The sequence below is a fragment of the Sapajus apella genome, unplaced genomic scaffold (genome assembly GCF_009761245.1).
Source record: "Sapajus apella isolate SASKATOON/1434 unplaced genomic scaffold, GSC_monkey_1.0 scaffold92, whole genome shotgun sequence".
Classification (NCBI taxonomy): domain Eukaryota; kingdom Metazoa; phylum Chordata; class Mammalia; order Primates; family Cebidae; genus Sapajus; species Sapajus apella.
The window spans coordinates 8225013-8233166 of NW_022437032.1; the positions used below are offsets into that span (position 1 = coordinate 8225013).

An 8154-nucleotide genomic window follows, 5' to 3' on the forward strand; every position below is an offset into this window, starting at 1 on the left:
CAAAAAAAAAAAATCTCCTTTCTGCAAGGGCACAGTGGCTCACATCTGTAATCCCAACACTTCGGAAGGCTGAGAGATCGCTTGAGACGAGGAGTTCAAGACCGACCCTGGCAACAAAGCAGAGACCCAGTCTCTACAAAAAAAATTAAAATTGGCTGGATGTGGTGGCACCTGTTTGTACTCCCAACTACTCAGGAGGCTGAGGTGGGAAGATTGCCCGAGTAGGGGAGGTCAAGGCTGCAGTGAGCCATGCTTATACCACTGCACTCCAGCCTGGGTGACAGAGTGAGACCCTGTCTCAAAATAAATTAGTTTAGGACGGGCGCGGCGGCTCACGCTTGTAATCCCAGCACTTTGGGAGGCCGAGGGGGGTGGATCACGAGATCAAGAGATCGAGACCATCCTGGTCAACATGGTGAAACCCTGTCTCTACTAAAAATACAAAAATTAGCTGGGCACGGTGGCACATGCCTGTGTCCCAGCTACTCAGGAGGCTGAGGCAGGAGAATGGCTTGAACCCAGGAGGCAGAGGTTGCAGTGAGCCGAGATCGCACCATTGCACTCCAGCCTGGGCAACAAGAGTGAAACTCCGTCTCAAAAAAACAAAATAGAAAAATAATAATAATAAATAAATAAATTAGTTTAATTTAATATCTCCTTTGCTTACAAGAATGAAAGCTCCATGAAGGTCTTGTCTCTTATTTCCTGATGCAATCTCAGCAACCACTCATACTCATATTGACTGAGGCATACTCAGTCAATATTTGTTGTGTGAATGAATCCCTTCCATCACCAAATGACAAACAAAAAATACTTAGTGGCACATGCCTGTAATCCCAGATACTTGGGAGGCTGAGGCAGGAGGATCACTTGAACCAGGGAGCTTGAGAACAGCCTGGGCAAAAAAGTGAGATCACACTTCAGATAATAATAATAAATTTAAAATACTGTGTTAGGCCAGGCGTAGTGGCTCATGCCTACAATCTCAGCATTTTGGGAGGTTGAGGCTGGTGGATCACTTGAGGTTGGAAATTTGAGACCAGCCTGGCCAACATGGCAAAATCCCATCTCTACTAAAAATACAAAAATTAGACAGGCATGGTGGTACTCTCGGGTAATCCCAGCTACTTGGGAGGCTGAGGCAGGAGAATCACTTGAACCAGGAGGCAGAGATTGCAGTGAGCCGAGAGATTGTGCCACTGCACTCCAACCTGGGCAACAGAGCAAGACTCTGTCTCAAATATATATATATGCACACACATATGTATATAATATTTTTTTTTTTTTTTTGAGACGGAGTTTTGCTCTTGTTACCCAGGCTGGAGTGCAATGGCGCGATCTCCGCTCACCGCAACCTCCGCCTCCTGGGTTCAGGCAATTCTCCTGCCTCAGCCTCCTGAGTAGCTGGGATTACAGGCACGCGCCACCAGGCCCAGCTGACTTTTTGTATTTTTAGTAGAGACGGGGTTTCACCATGTTGACCAGGATGGTCTCGATCTTCTGACTTCGTGATCCACCCGCCTTGGCCTCCCAAAGTGCTGGGATTACAGGCGTGAGCCACCGCGCCCGGCCTATAAAATAAATTTTAAAAATAAAACACTGTGTTAGATGCTGGGAACCCAGAGATGAATTGCTTACACCTGTATGGCCTTTCACCTCATCAGCTACACCTGTCTCCTACCTGCTCTCCTTGCTTCTCTCCCATTGGTCCTTTACAAGGCACTCTCCATACAGTAGCCAGGGGGATCTTGAAAAATCATGTTGCAGTGAATCGAGATTGAACCACTGCACTCCAGCCTAGGCAACAAGAGGGAGGCTCCGCCTCAAAATAAACAAACTACCCAGACCCTAATTGATTTGGTCTCTGCTTCCCTCCCTGATCTCAAGTAATATATCTCTCTCTGTTTCTCACCCCATGTCACACTGACATTCCTGAACACACCAAGCACATTCCTGCTGCAGGACCTGTACATCTGTTGTTCCTTTTTTCTAGAATGTTCTTTCCTCCTGGCTTGCTCTCTCTTGCAATTCAGGTCTCTGCTGCAATGTCTTCTCCTCAAGTAGAACTTCTAAAGCACAAAACACACACACAGACACAAACACAGTCACATCACCCTGCTTTGTCTTTATAATAATACCATGCACCATCTGAAAGTTTTTTAGAATTTTTTTTTAAGAGACAGAGTCTCACTCTGTCTTACAGGCTGGAATGCAGTGCGCAATCATGGCTCACAGTAACCTGAAACTCCGGGGCTCAGCTGAATCTTTTTGAAACAGAGTCTCGCTCTATTGCCCAGACTAGAGAGCAGTGGCACAATCTTGGCTCACTGCAATCTCTGCCTCCTGGATTCAAGCAATTTTCCTGCTTCAGCCCCCTGAGTAGCTGGGATTACAGATGTGTGCCACCATGCCCAGCTTATTTTTGTATTTTTGGTAGAGATAGGGTATTGCCATGTTGGCCAAGCTGGTCTTGAACTACTGACCTCAAGTGATCCAACCTCCTCGGCCTCCCAACCTGCTGGGATTACGGGCATGTGCCACTGAGCCTGGCAAACATTGGCAGAGTTTGATGGAATCTGTAGGTGATCCTGTAGGAAGTGACATATGGAAACACTACTCTAGACTCAAAAGCTAAGGCAAATGAGTGACATGCTCTAAAACATAGACTGTGGAGGTGCCTGCCATCATTCTTTCCTGGTGTTTGCATGGGTCACTCCTCCATCAAGAGGTATGCTTTATTTTCTCTTCCTTGAATTGGGGTTGGCTCTGTAACTATTTGACCAATGGAAATGGTGGAAGTGATGTGGCGGGACTTTCAAGTCTAGGCTTTAAGATGATTGTTGTGGCTCATGACTGTAATCCCAGCACTTTGGGAGGCCGAGGCGAGTAGATTACCTGAGGTCAGGAGTTTGGGACCAGCCTGGCCAACATGTTGAAACCCTGTTCCGGGCCGGGCGCGGTGGCTCAAGCCTGTAATCCCAGCACTGTGGGAGGCCGAGGCGGGTGGATCACGAGGTCAAGAGATCGAGACCATCCTGGTCAACATGGTGAAACCCCGTCTCTACTAAAAATACAAAAAATTAGCTGGGCATGGTGGCGTGTGCCTGTAATCCCAGCGACTCAGGAGGCTGAGGCAGGAGAATTGCCTGAACCCGGGAGGCGGAGGTTGCGGTGAGCCGAGATCGCGCCATTGCACTCCAGCCTGGGTAACAATAGCGAAACTCCGTCTCAGAAAAAAAAAAAAAAAAAAAAAAGAAACCCTGTTCCTACTAAAAATACAAAAATTAGCCAGGCCTGGTGGCACACGCCTGTAATCCCAGCTACTCTAGATGCTGAGGCAGAAGAATCACTTGAACCCAGGAGGCAGACATTGCAGTCACCCAAGATTGTGCCACTGCACTCCAGCCTGGGCAATAGGATGAGACTCCGTCTCAATAAAATATAATAAAATAGGCCAGGCGTGATGGCTCATCCCTGTAATCCCGGCACTTTGGGAGGTCAAGGCGGGAGGTTGGGAGTTCGAGACCAGCCTGACTAACATGGAGAAACCCGGTCTCTACTAAAATTACAGAATTAGCTGGGCGTGGTGACCCATGCCTATAATCCCAGCTATTCGGGAGGCTGAAGCAGGAGAACCACTTGAACCCTGGAGGCAGACATTACGGTAAGCCAAGATTGCGCTATTACACTCCAGCCTGGGCAACAAGAGTGAGACTCCGTCTTAAAAAATAATAATAAAATAAAATAAAGATGATTGGCAGCTTACACTTTCTTCCTTATGAAACCCAGCTGCCAGATTACGAGAAGCCCAAGCCACATGGAGAGGCTATATGAAGTAAAATTGAGGCACTCCACTTGGCAGCCCCAGCTGAGATTGCCAGCAAGAGCCTGCAGCAACTGTCAGCAATGCAAGCGAGCCTTCTCATCTATTTCAGTCCTTAGAGGCCCTAGGTGACTATAGCCTTGACCAAGAAGACCAGAACATTGTGAAAAGATGTTACAAAAAAGGAAAATAGGTAATTTTTAAAAACAAAAATAAATGGCTGGCCACACTAGCTCACACCTGTAATCCCAGCACTTTGGGAGGCCAAGGCAGGTGGATCACTTGCGATCAGGAGTTCACCACCAGCCTGACCAACATGATGAAACCGTGTCCCTCCTAAAAATACAAAACTAGCCAGGCATGGTGGCATAGGCCTGTAATCCCAGCTACTCGGGAGGCTGAGGGAGGAGAATCGCTTGAACCCAGGAGGTGGAGTTTGCAGTGAGCCGAGATCCCGCCACTGCACTCCAGCCCCAGCAACAAGAGTGAAACTCCATCTCAAAAAAAAAAGAAAAATGAGGGCCGGGCGCGGTGGCTCAAGCCTGTAATCCCAACACTTTGGGAGGCCGAAGCGGGTGGATCATGAGGTCAAGAGATCGAGACCATCCTGGTCAACATGGTGAAACCCCATCTCTACCAAAAATACAAAAAATTAGCTGGGCATGGTGGTGCGTGCCTGTAATCCCAGCTACTCAGGAGGCTGAGGCAGGAGAATTGCCTGAACCCAGGAGGCGGAGGTTGCGGTGAGCCGAGATCGCGCCATTGCACTCCAGCCTGGGTAACATGAGTGAAACTCCGTCTCAAAAAAATAATAATAATAATAAAATAAAAATAAAAAATAAAAAGAACCTGAAAAGAAGAACCATGCTACTGAACCTATTCAACCTAGAGAATCATGGGAAATAATAAAGAGATTGTTCTTTCAGCCACTAAACTTTGCAGTGATTTGCTATGCAGCAATGGATAACTGAAATACTATGTGTGAACTGTTGTTGAACTATGGCTGAGAACTTTTAATAGGTAGGAAGAATTGTTTCAAATTTTGAAATTATCCCCCAATAAAATCAGCTTGGCCTAGGGGGCCCAGAGGCATAAATTCTCTAGAGAAGACCAATCATTTTATTTTGTCCTCTCATCACACTATTCCAATATTCAAATCTCAAAGAGGAATTGGTTCAATTGATCTAGCTTGGATCACATGTTTTATACGAAACGAAACGACTACCAAACCCTTAACAATGCTAACTAGCCTGCTTGCAACAGACTCTCAAATGACTTACGGAGAAAAAATACATGCACACAGGGAGAGAGAGTACAGGTGAGCAAACCTGGCAAAATGTGATCAATCAGTCAATGTAGGTTTAGGGTAAACAGAGCTTTTTTGTTTTGGGGTCTCTGGTGTTCTGTTGTTTTTGTTTTTGAGACAGAGTCTCTCTCTCTGTCTGGAGTGCAATGGCACGATCTCGACTCACTGCAACCTCTGACTCCTAGTTCAAGTGATTCTCCTCCCTCAGCCTCCTGAGTAGCTGGGGTTACAGACATGCACCACCACGCCAGGCAAATTTTGCATTTTTAGTAGAGATAGGGTTTTACCATCTTGGCCAGGCTGGTCTTGAACTCCTGACCTCAAGCAATCCGCCTGCCTCAGCCTGCAAACGTGCTGGAATGTGAGCCACCACACCCAGCTGATGTTTTTTTTGAGAAAGGGTCTCACTCTGCCGCCCAGGCTGGAGTGCAGTGGTGTGATCACGGCTTACTGCAGCCTGGACCTCTTGGGCTCAAGTGATTTTCCTACCTAAGTTTCTGTCTGTCCCTACCGCTGTCTCCCACATTTTTTCCTCTTTCATTGTGTGAAATATAGCCAGATACCCTAGTGGTTAAGAGTGTGGGCTTTCTGGCCAGGCACTGTGGCTTACTCCTGTAATCCCAGCACTTTGGGAGGCCAAGACGGGTGGATCAACCTGAGGTCAGGAGTTCAAACCTGCCCAACATGGCGAAACCCCATCTCTACTAAAAAAAAAATATATATATATATATATATATATATATATATATGTGTGTGTATATATATATATATATATATATATATATATGTATATATATATATATATATGTGTGTGTATATATATATATATATATATGTATATACAAAAATTAGCCAGGCATGGTGGCGGGTGCCTATAATCCCAGCTACCCAGAAGTCTAAGGCAGGAGGATCTCTTGAACCTGAGAGGTGGAGGTTGCAGTGAGCCAAGATCGTGCCACTGCACTCCAACCTGGGTGACAGAGCACCACTTCATCTCAAAAAAAAAAAAAAAAAAAAAAAAAGAGTTTGAGCTTTCCAGGAGTTCAAGGCCAGCCTGGGCAACAAAGTGAGACCCTGATCTCTGCAAAATTAGAAAAATTATGGCCAGGCACAGTGGTGCATGCCTATAATCCCAGCACATTGGGAGGCCCAGGCAGGCGGATCACTTGATCTCAGGAGTTTGAGACCAGCCTGGGCAATATTGCAAATCCTGCCTCTAAAAAAAAAAAAAAAAAAATGGCTGGGCATGGTGGCATTCGCCTGTAGTCTCCCAGCTACTCAAGAAGCTGAGGTGGGAGGATCATCTGAGCCAAGGAGGTTAAGGCGCCAGTAGCCAAGATCACACCACTGCACTCCAGCCTGGGTGACAGAGCGAGACCTGGTCTCAAAAATACATACATACCTACATACATACACACATATACACATACATACCTACATTAGCCAAGTATGGTGGTATTCACCTGTAGTCCCAGCTACTGGGAGGCTGAGGCAGGAGGCTCACTAGAGCCCGGAAGGTCAAGGTAATTACACCCCACCCTGGAGTCAAAAAAAAAAAAAAGAAAAAAGAAAAAAGCTAGTGTGGGCTTTGATACTCATTACCTAACCTGCTAAGCTGGTTCTGCTACTTACAGAGCTGTGTGATAGTGGCTGCTTACTTGAACTTTCTGTGCCTCCATTTCCTAATGTGAGGACACTGCTAACGATAATGATAATAATAATAATAATAATGTTTATGTCGTAGGGTATTATCAGGATAAAATAGAACGATATAGTGAAAGCTCTAAAAACAGCATCAAGCACAGAGCACTCATAAATGTTAATCATGATAATGCATGGCAGTTCCAAACTTGCTTTGCAGGGGTTAATATCCAAGGGTTAGTAACAATGTTCTCCCCCACACCCCCCACCCACATTTTGCTTCATTATGGTAATTACAGTGTGAAATTTCCCTACAAGTGAAAGTAGATTCCTTGGGTAGAAGCCTAAACCCTGCACATACCTAAAACTCTGTTTCCAAATACCTAATCAGAAAGCGAGCTGGCACAGCCCCAAACTCTGCCTCCAAGTTGTACTCTGAACCACTTTTCTCCCTGGGAAGGACACAGGACAGAGAGGGAAACAGAGAGCAAGAGAGATCGAAAAATGCAATTTAGGATCAACAAGTACTTGACTTGTTGTTTTGCCTAAAAGAGGGGAAAAACACCCTGAGAAGAATCATATTTAAGGCAAATTTTGGGTGGTAAAGAGCAGACTGAGCTTTACAGCCCAGAGTCGCCTGGTTCATGCCTCTTCCTTTACACCTAAATCAGGGTTTGGCGACGTGATTTTCGTGCCAGAGATGACACATGAGCCCGTTGGAACTGGCACCTGGCCTGGCTGAAACAGACTTGTCCTGCCCCACAACCTGCAAATGACTCCACAGCTGGAAGAATTTGAAACACAGCTCATTTTTGTTTTGTTTTGTTTTTTTATTTCTTTTTTTTTTTTTTTTTTTTTTTTTTTTTTTTTTTTTTTGAGACGGAGTTTCACTCATGTTACCCAGGCTGGAGTGCAATGGCGCGATCTCGGCTCACGGCAACCTCCGCCTCCTGGGTTCAGGCAATTCTCCTGCCTCAGCCTCCTGAGTAGCTGGGATTACAGGCACGCACCACCATGTCCAGCTAATTTTTTGTATTTTTAGTAGAGACGGGGTTTCACCATGCTGACCAGGATGGTCTCGATCTCTTGACCTCGTGATCCACCCGCCTCGGCCTCCCAAAGTGCTGGGATTACAGGCTTGAGCCACCGCGCCCGGCCTTGTTTTTTTATTTCTAGACGTACATATTAAACACATTTGCTTTGGGAGAAAAAATCATCTGCTATCAAATGCTTTAAAAGTACCCATTGTAAGAGGGCTAAAATAAAAATAAGGGCTGCGCTCATGTTGGCAGCACATACACTAAAACTGAAACAATACAGAGAAGATTAGCACAGTCCCTGCACGAGGATGACATGCAAATTCTGTGAAGCATTCCAGGTTTTT

At 45.9% G+C, this 8154-nt stretch overlaps 1 non-coding gene across 1 annotated transcript; it reads left to right on the forward strand.

The window, feature by feature from the left end:
* The first annotated feature begins 8046 nt into the window (after window positions 1-8046).
* Window positions 8047-8154, forward strand: LOC116535237. The gene has a single exon (XR_004262113.1). It is a non-coding gene; the product is annotated as a U6 spliceosomal RNA (small nuclear RNA).